General features: G+C 49.9%; 1 long non-coding RNA gene across 1 annotated transcript in view; it reads left to right on the top strand.

Moving 5' to 3' along the window:
* Nucleotides 1-498: 498 nt before the first annotated feature.
* Nucleotides 499-24,501, top strand: part of LOC108532000 (uncharacterized) — a 34,495-nt gene continuing 10,492 nt past the window's right edge. The window contains exons 1-2 of the long non-coding RNA XR_001886332.1: nt 499-569; nt 17,324-17,444. This is a non-coding gene — a long non-coding RNA (uncharacterized LOC108532000). The remainder of the gene's footprint in view (nt 570-17,323; nt 17,445-24,501) is intronic.

The raw sequence follows: 24,501 nt of genomic DNA on the forward strand, positions 1-24,501 counted from the left end.
CTCCAGGGACAAAGGCTCCAAGTCCAAGAGTCCATGAGGAGCTGAATTCTACCAACAGCCATGAATGAGCTTAGACATGGAACCCACTCCAGTTGAACCTTCGGATAAAACCCAAGACCCTGCTGAGGGCTTAACTCCACCCTCATCCAAGAATACAAGGTGGGGGCACTCAGCTGAGCTGTGCATGGATTTCCAACCCACAGAAACTGTGAGATCATAACTGTTTGTGATTTGAAGCCACTAAGTTGTGGGGGTGATTTGTTCTGCATCAGTAGATAACTGTTGCATGTTTCCCATCTGTTGGCTGAATGCAGCATCCTCCGCTGACCTGGGGGAGGGCAAAAGTGCAGAAGGAAGGTTTCCACAGACCGGGAGTACCTGCTGTGCGGGCCAGTCAGGAGGCAACAAAGTCGACTGTGTCGAGAGACTGAAATTTGTTGTTGTTCCTGCACCTATTGCTCCCCTGAGATGGAGTGGCTGTGGGCTGCATCTAGGCAGAAAACCTGCATCATGTGGGAATACATTAGGCTGCGTGTGATAAAATACCCGGAAAACAATGGTGTAAACCAGTAAGTGTGTTTTTCTCACGGGGCAGGTGGTTTGGGGGTCAGTGCTGGTTGGTGTTGGCTCAGCAGCTGTACATCCGGGCAGAGGCTCTGTGGCTCTCCTGGCCTTTCTCTCGCCTTTGTGGGATGTCTGCTGCTTCTCCAGGCTTTGTGTCCACTCTTGAAGAGCAGTGCCAGCTGTTTTGCCATTTCCATGAGGAAAGGAAAAGTTGTCTCAGATGTCCCTGGCAAGCTTCCACTATTTCTCCTTGGTCAGAGTGTGTCACTTGGCAGCTCCTGGCTGTTTCCCTGAGTGGAAGAAGTGCCTCCTCAGCTCACTCCCTCTGCTAACTGCAGCATCTCCAGCTTGCTTCATGCGTCTTCTTTCTGCTAATGTGTTATCCTTCTCCTCCAAGCTGCAAAGAAGGGTCTGGCCTGGAAACCTGAATTCCAGTCACGGTTCAGCCCTTAGCCTTGTTTGTGGCTTTGGCCACTTGTCTTTCTTCCCTGAGCTGTTATGTTCTTCTATACAAGGGATTCCGTTCCAAGGACTAGCTAAATCATTTGGAAATTTTAAGATTCATGGATAAAAGGAGGCCTGGAAAGAAATGAAAAAGAAGCAGAATTCCATTAGGAATGCCTAGCGGTGAAACTGGGAGTGCAATCCCGCTGGCTGAGGGGCTCCTGGAAAAAGAGGTCTGAGGTGGAGAGAGGGTGGGGCAACCGGAAGGGCCACGTGGCAGGATGAGAAGGCAGTGGCAATGCCAGAGATAAGACAGGCTCTGCAGATTTTGCCTTTAGAGCAACCAGAATTTCTCTTTGGCCAAAAGACATGTTTGTAGCGAGGGAGAATCTGGCTGAGGACACTTCTGCTTGTGTGCGTTTCTTTTAGGCATAACATCAGCTTTCAGGGCACGGGCAGGGCTTTCTCTCCCTAACACGGAGCAGGTGGCCCTTCCCCAGAGGATGGCCTCAGGCACCATCAGACCCGTCAGAGAATCACAGCCCGGTGCCTGCCAAGCACCCCCGCCACCTCCTGGAACCTGCAGTTCTTGTCTTACTTACAAATGATACCGAATTCCTGGGCAGCCCCCTGCTCTCCACATTTTCTGGATTTGTGCAGTCTGCTTTGCTTTGCACAATGTTTTTGCACACAGTGTCACTTGCCCTTCATGGCAGCTCCTGTGAAGGGTGACAGCTTCCTCTGGAGACCCTTTGTGACCTGTCCATCCGGGCCCAGTGAGATAAGCCCCTTGGATCCTGAGCACAGAGGGCCTGTTGTCCACCTCACAAGTCAAGAAAGGAACTCTGCAGCTCCCTGGCATTCTTCCCAGGTCCCCAGCAAGATCATCCTAGGTGTGCCGAGGTCAGAGCCCACAGAAGTGACCCCAAAGGTAAAGTCTGCAGGTACAGCCACCTGCTCTTTGTGACTCCAGGGACCACTGTTGGAGTCCAGTGGGGACCTCCTCATACACACACGTCCACCGGAGAACATGGGGCCCTCTTATCCAGAGACAGCTGCAGAAAGGCCTTTAGCATATGAAGTTGAAATGCTTCACCGGCCACTCTTCTTCCTCCTATGCACTGTACTTCCTTCTCAGATGCCCCAGTTGCTGAAAAAGATCCATCCTGTAGGGTTAGGGAGTACCCAGGTGTGGAAATGAAGGACCCCTGGCCCTTTCCACTGCTGCCTGGGGGCAAAGCAGGCCCTGCCATCAACTCAGGCTGCAGCTGCAGGTGCACGCGGAAGAGGCTGGAGGTTCACCGACCTTTCAAGGGTAGGTGATAACAGACAAAATATTAGGCTGTGCAAACATGAGGGACAAAATACACTGCTGTGTGGGAACTAAGGTGATCTCACTGTCAGAAAAGGGGTCTCCTCGCCATGCAGCGGGGCCGCGAGCATCACATGCCACTCGCCCAGGCTGGGAAGAAAGTGCAGTGATTCAGCCTTTCCTAGATGAGGAAACCGAGGCTCAGGGATGTGGGGTGGCTCAGGAGAATTCCTATGTGAGGTTCAGAGCCGGCAGCCTGGCTTGGGACTTCTGAATTTCAAGGGTTGACCCCTTTGCAGGCTCTAGGCCTGGCCACCCTAAGTGGGGAGCGGGGACAGCTGTTCTTCCTGCCCTCTGACCTGGTGCTAATTCCCCCGAACTGATCTTTCTCCTCCTGGCGTCCTCTTGCCCACCCCTCCTCACTTCCGCAGGCTCCCCAAGAGTCAGGCAGGGCCACAGGCCCGTGGGACTTCACAGCATGCCAGGCAACATTCAGCCTTAGCTCTTGACCTGGTCAAAGGGAGGGAGGCCTCTAGAAAAGGTTCTTCTCTCTAATGGGAAGCAGCTGAGCAGCACACCCCACCATCACTGCCATGATGGGAGGACCGCCCGGACATGTCTTCCCAGAGCAATGTGAACAGCTTCCCCTCTCTCTCTCTTTCTGTCTCCATCTCTCAGCCCCCTTCACCCCCAAACTGCAGACTGGTGAGCTCAGGGACTGATGGTTGTTATTTCAACCGAGTTCAGGAGTCACGTGTTACACAGCAGCAGATGCTCGGAACACCCTGTCACCCCCACATGGCAGATTCAAGTTCCTCTAGCACTTATTGAGTGCCTTCTGCATGCCGACTCGGAGCCTTCACACTCTCTTGCCCAGCAGCCCAGGGCAGTCGATCTCCGTGGACATGCAGCCTCCCCTCGTGTGCAGGGTCCGTTCACGTGGCCGCTCATCTCCTGGGATGAGTTTTCAGAGTGTGTCCTTGCAGGCATCCCCATGGGAAGCAGGTTCGAATGGGGGGTGCACAGGGAGGTACCTGGGGAGACACGTCGAAGCGTCCACTCCTAGGGAGCTTTGGTTTATCCCCAGGTGTCCTTGGTTTGGGTGAAGGGACAGGATTTCAAAGCAGCCTTTCCCTCTGTCCTGCTCCCTGCCTCTCAGATGAAGATGGCCTGCCAACTGCTGGCCTCTGTAGGTGACCATCCCAGGGACAGCTGCATCCCATATGGAGCAGAGGCTGGTGGCTGGCAGGTCTGTGACCACCATGCCACCAAAACATGTTGCTGGTGTACAGATGTTTCTCTCCACACATCCCGGAGCTGTTTGAGGGCAGGGCTGTATCAGAGTCGCCCATGCACACTCACGCAGCACGGTGCCCTGAGGACCTCGCCAGCACCACGCAGAACCTTTTGTTGGAGAAACTGGCGGTCATAGTGATGGGAGGTGGAGAGTATAGTCTGGCTGTTGGCCATGCTTGAGTCCTCACCTCCGTGTGTGCTGTGGCCACCTTAGCACAGAAGCACATGCTGTGAATCTAAGAGGGAAAACGTGTGTGTTCTGAGTCTTGCTGAAGGCTACAGGGTTCCAGGGAGGAGGCTCCTACCCACAAGGGCAGGGGCGCCCTGCAGTGGCCAACTCCTGGCCTCCAGGTGGCCAGCCACCGTGCTTTCCCCTCCTCCCTGGGTTTCCGTCAGTTTCCCAGCTGCTCCCACAGACTCATCTGCTGGGGACAGCCAGTTCAATCGTAAGAAAAGAAAGGCAGATACTGTAGGTGACATTTTTTTGGCAGTTTCCAGAGAAAACAGGAATCTGGACTCAGGAGAAATGTTGTGTGCAGTGGAAGACTCTGGTGCCCACTCACCTGGGTCAGGACTCAGGGAAGTTCGAGGGCCTCCCGTGAGATGGCGTGCCCTCAGGGGCGTGGTGGGGGCCACGTTGGGAGCAGTCTTTCCTCAGGGGCTCAAGGAGGGCATGTCCATATTTTCATATTGGTTTAACTTCATGCTGGCCATTGGCAAAGATAAACCAAAAAAAAAAAAAAAAAAAAAAAAAAAAAAGATCAAAGACATTGTCAGTGGGGAAGGGAGTTTTCCAGATGAATCAGAATCCATTAATTTTAGCCCCACACATTTGGTGACTGAATATTCACATGACACACGCACAATAGAGGGATGCAAATCTGTCCCCAGCACACTTGCGTGCCGAGGTGACGTGGCAGGCGTGGTGTCTCCGTCTCCCAGCACCGCCAGTCTCCCTAAGGAGCCCCTGGACTGACTGCAGACCCGGCCCAGGGCGTCAATGCCAACCAGCCCATGAGGGAGAAGTTCAGCCTGTCCAACTTGACTCCCTCCCTCTGCTCCTCTGTGCGAAGGTGCCTGTGCCTGCAGGGCTGGGGGAGGTTGGCTTAGGGACCCCACCTGATCTGGATGAAGCCTGAAGATCCACAGGCCTCTGGGGAGACCCTGGGCAGGCCCCACACCTGGCTGCTTTCCTGTATCTCCTCAGGGAGGTGTGGCACGGAGGCTTGGGCTCAGCGTCTCCTACCCACGGGCTGCTGTGCTCAGTTTCACGGTTTCACCCTCGGGGCCTCTGTGTCTGCAAGGGAGCTCAGTTAGCAGCTGTATAGGCCTAGGGCTTCCCACCTGCCTTGCCGTTCCCATAACAGTGAGCACCCAGTACTGATGCTGGAACGGCAAGCCCTGACACAGAGCCATGTTTCTAGCAGTTATTTGAACCCCAGGGGTTTATTGTGGCAGATGCATTCCAGAAACCACACCTGGATTGGGATGTGAAGCTTGAACACTGCTCCAGGCCTGATGGACCCGGGCTATGAGGTTGCACCATGGCCACAAGCACAGCTTTTGGGTGGTGGAAAAGGTGCACTGAGAGACCGATGCTGTGTCTTTAATGGACCTGGGCACCACCTGGCTTAGGGCACCCTCAACCTGCCATCATCTACATCTCGGGGGGCTAGACGATAGTTCCAGAGCAACCACAGGAGTGGTCCCTGCCTGGTGCTCCTCCCAGGAGCAGGAGACCCCTCTCCTGGGCCAACCTCAGGCACTACGTGGCCTTCGCTGCTCCTGGGAGTGACTGTCTGGGAGAGGCTTTGGAGCTAACAAGGCCCAGAGTTGCAGAGCACAAGGTTCTCTAGAAATCCCTCTCCCATGTCATGGACTGGGAAACTGAGGCAGGGAAGAGGGAGCAGAGGCAGAATCCCATGGCTGACCATTTGCTCTCCAAATTCTGAATGCCCAGCAGTGTGCTTTTTAAAGCTTTATTGAGGTATAATTTACATGTCATAAAATTCACCCACCGTGAGCAAGCGTACAATTGCATGTTTTTCGGTAAACTTACAGATTTGTGAAGCCATTGCCACACTCCAGTTTTACAACCTTTTCATCACCCCAAAATCCTCTCGAGCCTGCTTGCTGTCAGCCCCCAGTTTCACCCTCAGCCCCAGGCACTGCTGGCGTATGCTCTGTCTCTCCCAGCGGCACTTTCTGTGGATGAGAGGTGAATATCCAAACCTAATCAGGTACCAGGCAAGCATTACGGGCATTCGACCCGTGAGTGCTGACACCCATGCTCAGAAGGGCTCCATGCTTGGGGTTCAGAGCTCTGCAGTCCTGCTCCTGCAACCCCTGGTCACTTTTTCTTCAGTCTGTTTTGTAAGCACAATCTGATGAGGCCGAGTCTCATGTTCCAGGCATGGAGCCTGGGCCCACACACCTCCCGCCCCTTCCCACTGATGTCCTTAGTCCACACTCCAACCCCCACCCTCTCCTCCCAGGGCCACTGCCCGCCTCTCCCAAAGCAGTGACTGGGTCTTGTTAGCAGGGGGTGACCTGCCTTCCTGAGTCACTTTCCATCCTGGTGGCAGCCTGGGCCCTGTGTGGTGAGGGTCACGGTCGGGTCTGGCACCATGCAGCATCTTGGGTGGAACCAGGAGACGACTGTCTCCCATCCTGGGCTGGACGGTGGCTCGGCAAAGTCAGTCCCTCGCACATCCTCGATCCAGGTCCCGTGTGTGCCCCGGCTCTGAGGTTCAGCCTGTTGGTTGAATCTGGTTCAGCCAATGAATCTGGGTTCATGTTTAAAGCAAGTATCTCTTACTATGAGCTGTTTTCATGAACTTGGGACTTGGGAAGGCTGTAGCCACTGTCTCCAGGCAAAGACCATGAAGAAGGTGAGTGGGTGAGGGCCAGGCTGAGGCTCCCAACACAGCCTGTGGGCAGACGGACGTAGAGCTAGGAAGGCTCCAGTTTATGTAGCAGAAAGTACATACCCATCCCTCCCCCAAACACAATAAGCTGACATCCATTTCCTAAGGGCTACTGAGTTCTGCCAAGCAGCAAATAAATCATCCGCAACACCAGCGACGGGACAGGCAAGGAATCAGAAACCACAGGCGCAGTGGCCGTGGTGCCAGGAGACATCACTGTCTGCCGCGGGCAGGGGACGCTGTGCCATGAACACCCCTGCCAGCTGGAACTGGGCTCTGTAGAGGTCTTGCCCGGGTGGGGGCCCTTGCATAGCCCTCGGAGCTGCCCTCCGGAGTGAGGCACAGAGGCAGGGGCAGAGTGCAGGGTCTCAGTTGACACCTGCCACCATCTGGGTTTGGACAGACAGCATGCCGGGTCATCGCCAGACCCGTCAGAAGATGCATTTGATCACTGGTCACAGCAGCACTGTCCACATCATTCCAAGAGACCCAGTCGGTGGTGGAGGGTGAGCATGGAAAATGGCCTTTTGCAGTCACTTGCTCCGGCCATCTCAGACACAAAACCTGGAGTCAGCATCTTCCCCTGACACCCTGGCCCCGGCATTTGCAGTGAGGCAGCAGATGTTATAATCTAGTTCGAGATGGCCTTGGTGGTCTCACTCAATTCAGGTCCCGCCTAAAGATAGCCTGGAGCAGAACTGCCCCCTCCAGGAGGGGAGCTGAGCCATCGGCCTCTGGGGCACTAAGAGCAGGGTGCCTGGGGTCCCTGCCACCTGGGCTTCCTAGGTCATATCACTTGGTCCCTTGGGGTCACAGCAGCAGAGGTAGGATGACAAAAACCCATTTGCAGCTGCCTTCAGACAGAGGCCAGAGCTCAGAGCTCACCACCCCCGCCCCCACGCCCATCGAGGAGTCTCAGATGGAAGCTATTCTCTCTCACATGACAGGTGTTGGGAGGCTCACATTCCCTCACAGGTGGAGAAGTGCTTTTTCAATCTCCAGCCCCACCTGTGAGCGCTGACCTCATCAGCATTTCCCGGGGCTATAAATAGACCTGAAACACAATGAAGGGATCCAGTTTAGAGAAAACAGCCGTGGACCTTATGTCACCTCAAAAACGCTTTGGTAAGGCAAATGCCGTTCTGAACTCTGTCCACTTTATAAGTGTGGACACCACCATGACCCTCTCCTAGAGCACACATTTGAAGGGTGGGTCCAGAAAAATAGATCCAGATTCCCTGCTGGATCTAAATTTTAGACATATTTTGCCTGGCTGAGCATTATTTTTTAGAGTTTAGATTGATTGTACACATTTAATAATCTAGAAATCCTGGTTTCTCTTGATAAACCAGAAGATCTGGCCACATTGGACTCAGTGTTCCCCAGGATAATAAGCTGGGTTCACACAGCTCTTTGGGTGGGGGCTGTGTACTGCCAGTCCCTGCCAACTGGGCCACATCCAGTTGTTGACACCAATTAACCATACTGTTTTCATCAACGTCCCCTGAGAAGTGGTCGTGAGCCTGCAGGACTTAGTTAACTGCAGGTGTAAAATGGGACATCAACTCCTGGAACTACCTTTTTCATAAAAATATATTCTTAAGGTATAAGTTTTCACAGTTTCTAAAAACAGCTGATGTTTTCTGGCTGTAAAGTAGGACCCACATAACTACATATGACTTCATGTTATTGATTAAATCTTTGAGATATTGATCACAAACATTCAACTGCATTAATCTATATTAGAAATTTGAGAACCACCTCCTCCCCAAAGAGTTTTCAGAACCTGGCTCCCCCCATACCAAAGGGCCCAGATCATAATATCTGCAGAGATGGGCTTGGCCAATTGGTATCAACAACTGGATGTGGCCCAGTCAGCAGGGACTGGCAGTACACAGCCCCCACCCAAAGAACCATGTGAACCCAGCTTATTGTCCTGGGGAACACTGAGCCCAATGTGGCCAGCTCTTCTGGTTCATCAAGAGAAACCAGGATTTCTAGATTATTAAATGTATTAAATCAATCTGAATTCTAAAAAATAATGCTCAGCCAGTCAAAATGTGTCTAAAATTTACATCCAGCAGGCAATCTGCCCGTTTGTGACTCTGTAGAAATTATACAACAAAGACCCCTAGGCTTCCTGCTGCATCCTGCACCCTGGTCCCCTGGGGGAGCTTCATGCTGACTGTCCCCTCCTCTCTTACTCTGTGGCTTATTCCCCTATACACTTTCCAGAACCCCATGAACCTGCACAGATCTCCAGATTGTCTTCTCCAGATGGTCAGGAGGGACAGAGGGATCAAACTATCCCTGACTGCTGGGGATTCACAGGCTGCCTCCAGAAACAAGGACACCTGGGGCTTCTAGAAGTAGTCAAGAGAATGTCATTTCACAGGTGCAGGGTAAACCAAAAAAATACTACTTTGTTAGTGTAATTGGTAGGAGTGAGAGAGCAACATTTTTCCTGTTGAATAATGTCAAGGAAATCACAGTCAGAGTGTGGGCCCTGCAGTTGGACCATCTGAGTTTAAAGCTCCTCCATGAAGTTTACTAGTTATATGAAAAAATCTGTGTCTCAAGTTTATTTACTAGTAAAATGGAGACAATATTAATATTTATCATATCATTGTTAGGAGGATAAATTGGCACATGTCAGGTTTTTAGAACACTGTCTGGCAATGAAACCCTCAATCAAGTTTGTTTACCATAACCATTATTGTTATTTCTGGTCACCACTCCTCCTTTCCAAGTCCCCAGGAGTACACAGTGACAACAGCAAAGGTACATTTCATTTGCTGGGTTCTGGCTTCATTTGCCCAGCTACAGGGCATACTGGTGAAAGGGTTTGTGCCAACCTAGCACCCTGGCTCATACCACATCTCAACCGGGTCATGACATCTTACCCCATCTCATAGGGAAAGTAAGGGGCAGGGAATCAAAGGGAGACAAGTATCCCACAGCCCACCAAAAGAAAGCTTGGAGAGGTGGCTCTGAGTATCCCCCTCCCCACTACAGGAAACAGTGACCCCACGGTCCCATTGCATAGACCCAGGAGTGGGTTTTTTCCCCCCAAAATGTCCTCTGCACAGTTCCATGCTATTGCCCTGGCCCAGACTGACAATACAGGGAGGGGACAGGAGACAACTGGCAGCTAAGGAGAGAGCACCGCCAGCCTCAGGTGCATGGAGCTGAAAACCTGCACACCAGAACCCCTCCTAGTCAGTCACCAAGCCCCTCAAGCCACATTTCCCAGCCCTGTCTGAGGATTGGAGTGGTCATGTGACTCATTCTAGCCATTGGAGTATAAGCAGAGTTCATGACCACCTTACCAAGCCTGGCCCATAATCACCTCCTCTCTCCACCAAAGCATCACTTCTCCATCCTCCCTCCTCCTGTCCTCCCTCCTTCTCTTCTCCTTCCATCACTGGCTGGATATCCACACTCAGTGAGACCTCAGAAGCCAGGGGTTCAAGAAGGCAGAGTCTCCATCCGTGCCTGGAGCTCGACCACCGCTGACTGAACTTCATGGGAGCAAGAATCCCATATCATTGTATTGAGCTGTTGAGGTTTCTGGGTTTATCTGTCACAGCGGTTTGCATCCCACTATCTGGTACAGCAGGGCTGCCTCTGTCCTGCAGGTACATCCCCAACTGCCCCAACCCTGTGTGGAGTCCCAGTGCCGAGCCCAGTGGTGAAGTGTGTGGACTTCAGGGTTGGACTGGCTGCATCCAACCCCAGCTCTGCCACGGCTGCAGGCAAATTGCTTTAGCCCTCTGTGCCTCAGTTTTCTTGTCTGTAAAACGAGGATCAGAGTATTTCCTCCCTGTATAACAGTCATTGGAAAGATGAAATGAGTTAAACCTGTAATGTGTTTACAGCTATTTGGGGCCAGTAGTATCTGCTAGGCAGGGGCTTCCTGACAGCATATTTCATTTGTAGAGATAAGGAGCTCCCACACCAGCCATAGCTGTCATCATGACACAGTCACGGTTCTTTATGCTTCCCATTAGTTAGTTTTCCTCTCACTCAAGGCTGATTTGCTTAACTTAACAGGAAGTGTCCACTGAGCTGGGAGGTCATTGACGGCCCAGCCCTGCCAGGCTGCAGCGTGGGCTCCACCCCTGCCAAGACTCCTACCTTTAAGCTCAGATATTGACCAAAGATGTGGCCTCTGCATTAAGGTAGCTCCCAGCTCCAGCCTCAGCTACAGGCTCATCAGACAAGATGATCCCTGCCCTACTGGTAAGGTCCTTTAGGGCCCTTAGTCATCTTTTCTATCAAGACATTAGCCGGAGCTAGCACAGGCAGTCAGAGAAGATGAAAAACTACTAAACATGGAGAAGAAGGAGGCTGGGGTCTCAATTTGCCTCCCAGGGCTGTAGGGACAACGGCTTCTAGCAGGCATGAGAGCTTCCCTTTGTAACAGGTGTTTCCTCACCCTAAGCATGAATGGCTGAGAGGAGCCGTCCACGCTTTTAGGGTAAAGTCAAGGACACATCTCCCAATGGATGCTCCACACAGCCCTGACTCGGGAGTCTGGTAGACTGTGTTTGCGTTAATGCCTCTTCCAGGACCCCTGGGACAGGAAGAGGCGCTGGCATGGAAGGAGGGCATGACTGTCACAGAGTCTCCAAGGGGGAAGTCCTTGCAGAAATTTAAAATGAGGGCCTTGCCTGGAGGAAGGGCCAGGCTGAAAGCAGGATTTGGAGTCCTCAAAGGAATGATGATGCCTGCAGCTCCAAGGGTAGGCTTGTTTGCCGCAGGCGTCTGAAGGCTCCTGCGGCAGAACTGGGCTATGACCCCCGGGCTGAGGCAGGATGCTGTCACAGGTGGGATGGTGCCGAGGGGGACAGGGCTAAGACTCTGTGCCTAAGGCTTGCACACGAATGGCCCGGTGGTGTTGAAGGTTGGCTAGTCGATGCAGACCTTGGCTTTCTTGTCCAGCCTAAGTAATCAGTGTTAGTTTCCTGGGGCCAGTATAGAAAAGTACCACACACCAGGGGGCCTTTAAAACAATAGAAATGGATTTCTTTACAGTTCTGGGGGACACTAGTCAGAAATGAAGGTATCTCCAAGGTTAGTTCCTCCAGAAGCTCTGGGGGACCTGTGCCATGCCTCTCTCTCCGGCTCCTGGTGGCTGTGGCATTCCCTGGATTGTGAACACATCGCCCTGCTCTCTGCTCCCAGTCACATCTGGGTCTGTGTCCCTCCTGTCCTTCTGAGGACACTGGTTACTAGATTCAGGGCCCACCCTAAATCCAGGAGGACTCGATCTCAAGATCCTTAACTAATTACATCTGCAAAGACCCTGTTTCCAAATAAGGTCACATTCTGAGGTGCTAGGAGGACATGATTTTGGGGAGAGTACTGTCCACTTCACTAGTGACTTGGGGTCCTCGGGAGGGATTCTAGGCTGCTGCAGAAGTGTTGGCACAATGAAGGTGGTGGCTTTGGAAGATTAGTTCTGCCGTAGTGGGGAGCCAAGGTTGGGATAGATGGGTCACCATGGAACTGGAAGCAGGGAGAGAAGAGGAGGCTGGGTGTGAGGTGCCAGAGACTGACCCAACATAGAAGCGGAGGAAAGGGGGAGGAGGAAACCTCCCAGAGGGCAGGGGGTGTGCCTGGGACCCTTGGAACACCAGGGCCAAGACAGTGAGTTTTGGGTTTTGGGTGTGCCATGCACAGAACAGGGAAAGTTGGAAGCCAGCGTGAACTCTGATGTGGGCGAGAAAAGAAGGGAAAGGTGACAGAACTAGGAACAGAGGGCGAGACCTGCGTTCTGGGTCCAAAGCTAATCTCCCGACTATTTCAGTTTTCTCAGCTGTTCATGAAGGGAGGCATCCCCTGTTCCTTCCACCTCCCACGCTCCTAAGAAGCACCTGAATGCTGCCACCCAGCCGCCCTGAAAAGAGAGGACCCCTCTTCGGAGGCTCCCAACCCAAGAAAAGAGACTGGGTTTCCTATAAGAGCAAAAGGGAAAAGCTGCCTTGGGAAGAGTGGTTGGACCCGTCAGCCACATGACTCTGAAGCGGTGTTGCCCTTTGGAGGTAGCGGGAAGGACATAACACAGAGGCTCCCTGGAAAGTGGGTAGGTGCAGAGCCACACCAGCTTCTGTGACAGCACGCTAAAAGTGTGCAGGACAGACTCATCCGTCTCATTTCTTCACTCAAAACCACAAAGCCTATCTTGAAATAGACACCGTGTGAATAAAGCCAGAAAGTCGAATTCCCAGAAGGAGAGTGTGCGTTTCCTTGAGCTGCCATCATGGGGACGGCGCGGAGAACCTGTTGCTGCTTCATAAACAGCACGTGGTTCCCATTACCCTTTGATTCCTACACAAAAAGATTATGAGAAAGCGCTGGTATGTGGGAAACGGCAGCTTTCTAGATCTCGAACATTAACCTTGTTAATTTTCAGAAATGCACGGGGGCTGTGACAATGGGGAAGCGACTGCCGATACATTTTACTGCAGCTCAGCCCTTCCCCAGTTTTAAACGCCACCACAGCATCGGCCTTCATGTTTATAACAGGTCACGGCTCTTTCATCATGGGAGGGCATTTTTCTTTATTGCATTGTGGTTGACACGTTTGCGCGCAGCTTGATTTAAATGTCCTAGTAAAATCCTAAAAGATGAGACAAAAAATCAGCGCCAGCAGCCAAGGTGAGGCCCCTGGTAGCAGCTGGGTTATAGTGACACGGTTTTAGGGGCGCCCTGGACCCATTTCCCTTCAGTCCAGCCTTCCCTGAGCTGGAATGCTCAGCGACATGAACTGGCCACAGTAGCAGAGGTGGCAGGGGTGCCTGCTGACTTCCCCAGGAGCCGGCAGACAGCCCAGAGGCCCCGCGCCTGCCGCTGCCCCGGCCTATTATGACCTTCCTGTTATTCCATGTTCACACCTTCAGAGTCTGGAACCAATGAAATTGCTGTGAGATTCACTTACATAAGAGACAATATCCTGTCAGTCCTTGGTTCTAGCAGGGAGGACGAGACACCCCAGGGCACAAAGGAGAGACAATGAATCACAGTCACCACCCGAGGCCAGTGGGACCAGGCGCCCACCCAGGGAGGGATCCCTCAGGGTCAGGACCACCAGTGGGCAGTGGGCTGCAGCCCAGAGTCTGGCTCAAGCCTTCCTTGCTGAGTGACGTGGGGACTCATTTCTTCTCGAGAGAATTCAGTTCTCTCCTCTGTCCCCACAGTTTCCACTTCATTGTCTTTCCATCTGACTTTCTGGGTCCACCAAGACTTCTACCGCAGCTGGCTGTTGCTGTTTCAGTCTTGGCAAGCGCATCTTTCCAGGGGCTGTTCTTGCTCTCAGCTGCGTCCTCACACAGCACCCCGTTCTGGGTCCGGGAAGGCTCCACCCTCCTGTTCCACAGAGGATGGGAATTCTGGCTTCTTTAGGGTTTTCTTCCTGATCATGGGTTGTGTTCATTTCCTGCAGGGTCAGCTACGTATTTTTCTGCCTCTCTTTCCTTTCTGTAGTGGATTTTCTGAAACACAGGCATGGACAACCCAGGATCACTGGGTATTTTGAAGAATGAGGCAAAAGAAACGTCAGTTGGGGCACGGAGTGAATGTCAGTTGGTGAATGCCAGAAAGAGGACCTCGGCGACACCTTTGCTCGGGGACAACAATCATCAGACAGGCTGCTGGGGGTCTCCTTGTTCATTCCATAAATATCAATCTGCAGGCACAGCATCCTCAACGGCCCATTTAGTTTCTTTACGGAGCTGCTGCCCCCTTCTTGTCTGGCTGGGAGAGATCGAAGTCTGACTGGTGGGAGTTCTGTGTCCCTGGGCAAGGGCAGGTTGGGGATGGAGACAAGTCTATGAGGAGCCGGGCTCAGCCCCCTCCCCAGTCCACGCTGCCCTGCCTGAGGCCGCACCTGCTTGCCGGGGGCTCCGCATTGATTCCCTTCTGCTGTCTTGATGCCATGCGAGGCAAGGAGAGAAGCCTGGTGCCCCGAGCCCAGCTGTCTTCGTCAACTTCCTCCTGGCCTCAGCTGTGCATCCAGAAGTCCTAGGGAGTGTTTTTGGTTCTCGCTAAGGCCAGAGGAACTTCTGCCTGCACTCAGGAGAGGTGGAAGCAAACAGGAAGCATGCACTGGGCGTAAGAAGGTGGGTATGCCCCCCCCATCCCTGCCCACCCCGGTCCTCTTGGGAGCTGAGACCCTCCCTCCGGGATCTGTGCCACCCCAGTGGGTGGGTGCTCTTCAAGCACTGCTAGGACTGAAATTCGAATCCAAGCTAGGGTCCTGACAGCGTGGAGCCTGGGGAATGCCGAGGCATCTCTGGGCCTCAGTTTCCTAAGTTTAAGTTGAGGATGAGGACGGCAGGTGAGAGAATGATGTGCTTGGAGGCCTTTCTTTCTGGGGGTCCAGCTCTGAGCAAATACTTACTGAACACATGAATCAGGGAGTAACTCCTGTCATACCACTGAGCTGGGCCAGGGTGAGCTCAGAGCAGTCCGGGTGCTTCTATAGGTGGTTTCCATGCACTTCTGTGAATGGGTTTACACGAATTAAGTTCACAACCTTGAAGGCAGCTAACAGATGCCCTAGATCTGCTGGCAGCCTGGGAAAGAGGAGGCTGCCTGGGCCATGAACATGAGCTCGATGGGCTTCGTGAGCCTTTAGGGGTGCTGCGCTGGAAGGAGAGCTTGGAAGTGGGGCTGGCCCCAGAGAGCCACCATCAACAGGGCTCAAGCTGCCCTGGGAGGGAAGCTATGACCACGCCACTCCCAGGAGAGGAGCCCAGGACCAGAGGAGAGAAGGAGTTGCCCCTGAGGTCCTGGTGCCATGGAGGGAAGACCTGGATTTGAACTCAAGCCCCCTGACCGCAGAGCCCAAGCTCCTGCTGACTAGACTGGACAAGCAGCCCCACTTCTGCTCCAAACCAGGTGATCTGGGGCAAGCCGCACCCCTCCCAGGCCTCAGATTCCCGGTGCAGGAACAGGCAGGTCTGAGGGGCTGCTCCATCCTCATGGGACTGACAGCGGGATTCAGTGATCCTGGGGTTTGGTGCAGCACTCGGCACAAAGCAGACCATGATGGGTCATGCCTGCTGCCTGGGTTGTGACCTGAAACAGAGGCCTGGACCCTGCCTGGGCCCAGGAGTGGAGGTGAAACCCGGGCACCTCCCCAGCCTCCTGCCAGCATCCCCTCAGGGCCTGGGAATAGCGCTGTGAAAGGGCCGCACCTGGGCTGGAAATCGCCCTCAGGCTGCCAAGTAATCGGTTCCACAGTTGGATGCAGGCCTGTGCTGAGACTTGAAGTCAGTCGGCATGGAACACATTTCCCATGTCGAGGTTGGGCCTGACCTCCCTTCTCACGGTAAAGGAGGAAGAAAATTGCTTCTTCGATGGCATTTGTGATAGGCTGGAAAGCGCACAGTGGAGTGAGCCAGGAGGCACTGGCCGGGCTCCCACACTGGCTGCCATCAGCATCCATCTTGGGAGGGAAACGGGAGGGACCACCTCGTGTCCTCACATCCCTGTGCTCCAACCCCAGCCCTCCGATCCCCTTGGCATGGTGCTAGAGGGTCGAGGTGGTGGGGTCTCAATGTCCCGGGGGCAAGTTGTCAAGCCCGGTCTTTATGGCAGGCACTGAGGTGACAGGACAGGTGGAACCCTCACAGTGGATGGAGGCAGGAGGGGGTGGCTCTGTGTGCCCCAGGGCCTGTGTCCCCAATCCCAACGGACTCATACACAGCACATGGTGTTGGGCTGAATCTGTGCCATCTGTCTGGGGCTGTGCAGTGGGAGGTAGCAAAGGTGGGTTCCAACCAGGTCTACCCAGCCCCCCATCCCTCCTGGGGCCACCAGGCCCTGCCCTGGCCACACACAGCATCCATGTTAGCTGGGATCTTGGGGTGAAGACCCCCAGCAGGCAGCACCACTGCCCCAGGCCTGCTCTCCTGGAATGGCTGAAGCTGACTCCTGTGTGTGATCGCAGCAACACCCCCAGACCTCACACCAAGCAGCCTGTGTGCTGCACCCACCCTTTCTTGGAACCCTTTTCTGAGTTCTCGCAGTCTTTAGGCTAAGTACAGACAAGAGAAAAAGCTCATCAGCCTTGCACTGGCCAGTTCTGCTCGCGGCCTTGCCTCCAGGGCCCTTCTCTCTGACCTCTTTCTTCTTGGTGGTCTGAAGGCAGTAGCTAACCCCTTGTGCCCCTCACACAGCCCCTCAGACACTGCCTCTGTAGCCCCCAGATCAGCTCCACCACAGGGTCCCCCACACCCCACCCCTGTCGATGCCAGAACAACAGATGCCCTGGACCACATGCGGCCCTGTGTGCCACAGGCAGGGGGTTTGGCCAGCAGAACATGGGTGCCCATGGACAGACACCTCCTCTCTGCTCTGTGGCACTTCTCAGGGGACAGTCTCTCCCAGGAGGCTGAGCAACCCTTGTACTCACCGGGTTCCAGCTCCATCACCTGCCTGAGTGTGGCTCCCTCCCTCCCTGCATCCCAGGCCTGCCCTCCTCCCTCAAAGTTAGCATTGAAGCCTGACTTTCAGGTTCAGCTTTCTGGAGGGCTCAGGCTTTCCCCCTTGACAGACAGTCCAAATGCCGAGTAGCCCAGCAGAGCGGCTCTCTGGAACTGACACCTAGGCCTACAGCTTCCCCCATAGCGGGGAACCAGTGGTAAAGAGGAGATGCCAATGCCTGCAAAGACTCCTGAAAGGTGGCGGGTCCTGAGGTCACACTGGTGATGGGGAAGGGGGATCACCAGAATAGTGAGCATGCTCACCTTTGCCTTTTCTCTCCCCACAGGAGCGGGAGCTGGGGCCCAGCTGTGACAGAACACCCACACGTGCCTACGGGATGCTTCCAGGTCTCCTTCTAGACAAGCAGAGGCCCAGGACACATGACTGCAGCTCGACCAGCATGTGGGGTGGGTGCCATGAGGCTGAGTGGGAGCCCAAGGTAGGGGGTCCCTTGTGAAAAGCCAGGTGGGCATCTCTCCAGGTGTGTGTGTGTGACAGGGTCGGGTCAGAGGCAATGACCGGGGTAGGATCACAAGGCAGGCACAGGGGTGATAGCCACTCACCCGAGAATGCTATCAGAAATAATCACAGCAATTAGGACAATGTGTTAATTCAACACATAGCTCTGAGTGTCTGCTACATGCTGGAAACAGACAGTTCTACGTGCTGGAGATAGAGCAGAGAGAAGACCTTTGTGAAGCGGCCAGAACTGTGCTGAGAGTTTCACACACATGAATTCTTCCAGTGCCCAGGTGAAGTGGGGCAGGGCTGGGTGCTGTCTTAGAGTGGACACACCAAGGCCTGGCAGGGTCCCTGTGGCCGTGACACGGCAGGACTCGGACCCCTGCCGAGATCTGCCTGTGTCCAAATCCCCTCTTTATCTCTTGGTTCTGTTGGAGCTGCCTGTGGCCATCTTAGTTCTTTGGGCTGAAATGACAAAATACCAAAAACCGGGTGTTATTAACAACAAACATTTACTTCTCATGGTTCTGGAGGCTGGGAAGTCCAAGATCAAACTGCCAACAGGTTGTATGTCTGGTGAGCTGCTTCTTGGTTCTTAAATGATGCCTTTTCACTGTGTCCTCACATGGTCAAGGGGCAAGGGAGCTCTCTGTGGCTTCTTTTATAAGGACACTGATCCCATTCAGGATGGATCCACCCCCATGACTTTATCACCTTCCCAAGGCCCCACATCCTAACAGAATCACACTGGGGATTAGGCTTGAACATATGAATTTGGGGTACACAAACATTCAGGCCATTGCGGTTGCTTTTCCTAAGCCTCCAAAATGTCCCTCCTTGCACTTTCTGGATGCCCGTCCTGGGTCAGGCTGGCAGAGGCTGTTGCTGGGCATCCCACGGAGAAAAGCAAAGGGGCTGGTCATGTGGAGGTGGGTGCACTGGGGTCAGAAAAGCGGGAGGCACACGTGCACAGAACAGGTGGTCCGATCTGGAAGGATACCTCAAACACCTGCCTCTCCATTCCACACCTTTCAGACAATGGTTACTAACATGTCCCCTTCAAGGATAGCACCGGCTGTAACATCTAAAGGAGGTGCAGTGCTCAGGTGTGAGCAGGAAGGACCTCAGTCCTCCAGTGTGGATGCTGCTGCCCTGCTGAGCACTGGCTGAGCCAGACAGTTGGGCCATGACCCAAAGCCCTGTGGTCTGTGAGATGCCCAATGGCAGGATGCTGCTATGCAGGGGAAACAGGAAACAATAGGGAAAGTATATGTGGGTTGAATTGTGTCCCCCCAGCAAAATAAGTTCAAGTCTGTATCCCTAGTACCTGTGAATGTGACCTTATTTGGAAACAGGTTCTCTAAAGATGTTACCAAGTTAAGATAAGGTCATCCTGGAGTAGGGTGGGCCCTAAATCCAATAGCATGGATACTTGCATATAGAGACAAGGAGGAAACACACACAGGAAAGAAATACATATAAAGAGAAAGGCAGAAGTTAGATGGGTCTATCTACAAGCCAAGGAACACCAAGGGCTGCTGCCATGGTAGGAGCCATAGACGGGGGAGAAAGGAAGGCACCCTCACAGCCTCCAGAAGAATCCAGCCCTACTGATGCCTCAGTCTCAGACTTCTGGCCTCATGAACTGTGAGAGACATAATTTCTGTTGTTTTACATGCTCCAGTTTCTGATAAGCTGTCAGGGCAGCTCTAGAAACAAATACACATTTGCAGGGAAGTGCAAGCCAAGTGGGCCCCACTGTAGAACGTCATGGAACAGAGACTTCCACTTTGTGGGCTTTGCCATTGTTGAATACAGGTAATTAATTTATCATTTGACAAAACTTTTTGACTTTGCAGTGAATCCTTTGTGCACCATAAGCTTTAAAAGTACAAAATTAAAATGTTGCTGTTTTAACACAAAATTCTACGGCATTTATTTCTCAGTGATGATGAATGTGTGTAAGCTGCATGAAATGTTTATTGACATGTACCATTCAATGTGGGGCCATGGTGATAATCCTGAACTTATAAAAAGCAGAAGACACAAATTTGCTGAAACTATATCAGCATCTACTTTAAAAAGTTAGTTGTTATTCATAAAAAACTGTGACCAAAAATCATAATGTAACACATGCAGATACAGAAGGCACATTTACATATATTCTATGAAGCATGACTTTTTATTTAGATCAATTCATTCTTGTTCTAAATTAATTTTGCTCACTTCAAATTCTAAACTTCCGTGCGCACACATGAAGAATGAGGCCCTAGCTGCTCACGTGTGGGTTCCAGTAACAGAAGAAGGGCTTCACAGACCTTCCAAGAGGCCAGCTCTTCAATTACTTGATGAGCACCACGAGATGCTGTGAACAGCAAACCCACTATGTTAATTCCAATAAAGGATTCCAATTTTCAAAATTTAGTTCATAGAATCAAAATAGGGCCTTGAGAAATTTATCGTCTTGGAACTGAAACATCTGTTATTATTGTAGATGCAGTTCAGTCAAACAATTCAACATTGAGATAAAGTTAGTTGTTTTGCAGTGATAATACAAATACAAAGTTTGGTGGAGTACAGCACTATGGAAGTGTTCTTGCTAAACTAAGAAGCCTCAGGATATGTCTTAGTCTGTTTTGTGCTGCTTTACAGGACATGTGGACTGGATAATTTTTAGAGAACAGGGATTTATTTCTTACGGTTCTAGAAGCTGGGAGATCCAAGGGACCAGCATCTGGTGAGGGCCTTCTTGCTACATCATCCCTTAGTGGAAATTGAAGAGCAAAAGAGCACATGAGAGAGAGAGAGAGGAGGGGAGAGGGTCAGACTCATCCTTTCAATAACAGCATTAATTCATTCCTGAGGGCAGTGCCTTGTGATGTAACCTAGCACATGAACTTTGGGGAACACATTCAAACCACAGCAGGATGGAAACCAGGAGTTGGTTGTGATGCAAATAGAATCCACAATTTTGTCAAACAAGCTATGATAGTCTACCAACTGAAATAGAAGTCACAGCCATCAAGTTTTTAAATTATGGATATTTATATATATCATTTTATGCATGTGTAAATTTGTGTGTGTGTGTGTGTGTGTGTGTGTGTAGAGAGAGAGACAGAGAGAGAGTCAGTCCTCCATATCTTCATATCTTTGAATGTGGAAACTGCAGATATGGAGGTTTGACTATAAAGGACTTGAGTACCCTTGAATTTTGGTATCTACCAGAGACAGAGGGGATAGAACCAATCACCTGTGGATACTGAAGAATGTCCATATATGTGTGATGTATGTATGTATGTATGTATGCATTTGTTTAAGGCTCCCCAAAGAAACAGAAGCAATGGTAGATAGCGATATAGATAGATGTGTGTGTGTGTGTGTGTGTGTGTGTGTGTGTAGAGAGAGAGATTTATTATGGAATTGGCTCAAGTGATTATGGAGGCTGAGAAGCGTTACAATCTGTGTCTGCAAGCTGCAGACACAGGAAAGTTGTTGATGTAATTTATTCTGAGAAAGAAGTCCTGAGAACTAGGGTAGTGATGTTAACCTCTCCAGGGACAGGAGAAGATTAAATGAGTTTTCCCAGATCAAGCAATGAGGCAGGAAGATAGGGGCAAATTTCTCCTTCCTCCACCTTTTGTTCTATTCAGGCTTTCGACAGATTGGATAATGCCCACCCACATTGGGGAGGGAAATCTACTTTACTGAATTCACCAGTTCAAATGACAATCCCATCTGGACACACCCTCAGACACACCCAGAAACAATGTTTAACCCGGACACCCTGTGACCCACTCAAATTGACACATAGATAGACACACACACACATACACACACACGGAATGATTGAACTATAAATGTTTCATGGTTACACTGACATTGTATAAATATACATATCATGGAAATACATCTCTCCTCTTATTACCTATCATAAATTTAATTTTAGGAATGTGTGAGTTCTGTAAATCAACCTAAATGTCCTGCAATGCTATCAATGATATATTATAAAAAACATTTTGAAATCTTTGCTGGAAGTGTTAACTAATTGGAGTGTCAAAGAACTTAAGCTTTTGAAGACTCAAGCAAGTACAATTATTGAAAACAAAGCCATAAATAGGAAGGCATTGAAACTTAACTATCTAAAAGAAAGAAAAAGACTTTAGCTTCAATCATGATAACTTAGCTTCCATTTCTCTGATTCTTCTGCCAATAACAATCATAAAAGCTAAAAAAATTATTTTTCTAATTAACCAATTTAAGATACTGAGAAGAAACTGGAAGGGATATAATTATTGAAATATGGGAGAGTAAACTGGAAATGTTAAACTCTTCAGAGGAAAAGAATGCCTTCCTCTATAATTTTTTACCCACAGACAAGAAAATCAGACTCACTGGTGATTCAGATATCAGAGTTAGCAGATAAGCTTTTAAAAATAACTATGATTAATATGTTAAGTGCCAGGGAGAGATATACAAAATGGAAGATAGAGAATTTCAACAGGGATTAAAATCTATAAAAGAAGTCAAAAAGACATTTTAGAACAGAAAAAACACAATATCCAAAATCGGAAAGCCATTCAATGGATTTAAAAATAGCCTGGACACTGCTGAGAACAGAGTTGGTAGACTTGAAGATAAGTTAATAGAAAATATCCAAGATAAAACAGAGAAATAAAAGAAAAAAAGTAAAGAGCCAAACAGAACATGAAAGATGTGGAATAATAGAAGATGGTCTAGTGGAAGTCAGATAATACTGCAATGATATTTTAAAATAAAAGGGTGGAAGGGGGATCCCGCCAACCTAGAAATCTATATTCAGAAAAAAAAAATCAAAATGAAGGTAAAATAACAACACTTTCAGACAAACAAAGGCAAAAAGAATGAATTGCCATCAAACCACATGTCAAGAAACAGTAAAGAAAATTCTTCAGATTGCAGGAAAGCAATTCTAACTGGAAATTGGAATTGCAAAAGGAACACAGAGCTGGAGAAAGAGAAAATATGTGTACAAATATGAGAGATGTTAATTGTGCAAAGCAACAACAGCAACTATGTTTGCCAAGTTTGTAAAATGCATGATATGATTTGGCTGTGTCCCTACCCAAATCTCATCTTGAATTGTGGCTCTCATAATCCCCACATGTCATGGGAGGGACGCGGTGGGAGGTAATTGAATCATGGGGGTGGGCTTTCCCATGCTGTTCTCCTGATAATGAGTAAGTCTCATGAGATCTGATGGTTTTATAAAGGGCAGTTCCCCTGCACATGCACTCTAGCCTGCCACCATGTAAGACATACCATTGTTCATCCTTCACCTTCCACCATGATTGTAAGGCCTCCCCAATCATGTGGAACTGTGAGTTCATTAAACCTCTTTTTCTTTATAAATTATCCAGTCTCGGATATTTCTTCATAGCAGTATGAAAATGTGCTAATACAACACATAGTAGCAAAAGGACAGAGGGGAATGAATGGAATTATATTCCTGCAAGATTCTTCTTTTGTCAGATCTGGTACCAAGAAGCAGATGTTTTTTTAAAAAGTGAGACTTGTAGAGATGTATTGGGGATACATTTGTGAAAGACAGAGCGGAGGGGAAGGTGGGTGGGTACGTAGAACCTTCAGACCATCATGCTGGTCTGACACCTGTGAAAGAAGAGAGGAGAGAAGGAAGGACTGGGCAGGAAGAGCCTCAGACTGTAGTCTCAGTCAGGCTGCAAGGGAGCCCCAGGCAAAGATTATCTGTCATAGGAACCCTGTTGTCAGGAACGAGCTAGTATTGCACTCCTACCATGCTCCATCATTGACTGGGAACAGCCTGGGGGGTGGGGGGTGCCGAAGGCTTGGCGTGACACTATGGTGTGTCTGCAGGTGCACAGCTAGAACTTATCCACCAGCTACTTTCCTGACAGTGGGTTCTCTGAGCACCCTGAGAGCACCACGGCCACCACACTTGTGTTACTCTGAGTGTGATAAAAGCGGTACTTCCAGGTGCGTCTAATAAATCAATGATGCTTATTGCAATCTCTAGGCAACATCTAAAAGTACAAAATGTGTATTTAAATGTTCAACACAATTCAATAACTAAAAAAGCACTTTATTAATTAAAAAAAAGGAAGACAGCAAAACAGGTGGGACAAATGGAAAGCAAATAGACTTTATTGGTAATTACGTTAAATGTAAATGGAATAAAATCAAAGAAGAAATCGAACACATTAACTTGGTGGAAGCTCTAGCCATGTATCAGGTTTAATTTTGAAATTGTATGGCTTTGCTTTAGTATATCTCAATTTGTGGGAAAAATCTTTCAAGGGAGCACCTATTTTTAATTGGATAAATTTATACTCCATACCAGAATGGAATTAAATTGAGAAGTCTTACAGTTTTGCATGATCTAAATATGGGGAGAGATTCAAAAGAACCATAAATAGACACAATTTATTTGACAAGTTTTATCTTATCTTTGCCAAAAAAATGTACTCTGAATGGAGGCATAAAGATAGTATCTATGGAAACATTTGGCCTGAAATATTTACACACTTATATATGAGAAATAGAATTAAGATTATCCTCCATTTAGCAGAAATTATGCTGTACTTACTTGATACCTCAGCATGGTTAGAGAGAATGTTGTTTCTAACATACATTAGAATGCAGCAGCAGAGAAGAGTCCATTGAAAGTGTCTATACTTTTAAATTTATTAATGATAAAGCAGAAATTTAAAGAAGATTGTAATTTTATGAAGAAATTAAAAAGATGAGAGATAAACTATGAATTTCATGAGAAGAGAAATGACTAAGCAGCAGATTCAAGTATAGTATATGAATATATATCAATAATAATCTGCTTGGCTATTTTTTCAGTGTTCAGGTATCCAACATAAAGATTATCTTGCTTTGGTGAACACAAAATACGTTATTTTAACAGGAATTTTGTTTTTGAAATTTATTTATTCATAGAGCTATTTTATGGATTCAGTAATGTAATGTAATCAATTTGCT

Source organism: Rhinopithecus bieti, unplaced genomic scaffold (genome assembly GCF_001698545.2).
Source record: "Rhinopithecus bieti isolate Rb0 unplaced genomic scaffold, ASM169854v2 scaffold_7884, whole genome shotgun sequence".
Classification (NCBI taxonomy): Eukaryota; Metazoa; Chordata; class Mammalia; order Primates; family Cercopithecidae; genus Rhinopithecus; species Rhinopithecus bieti.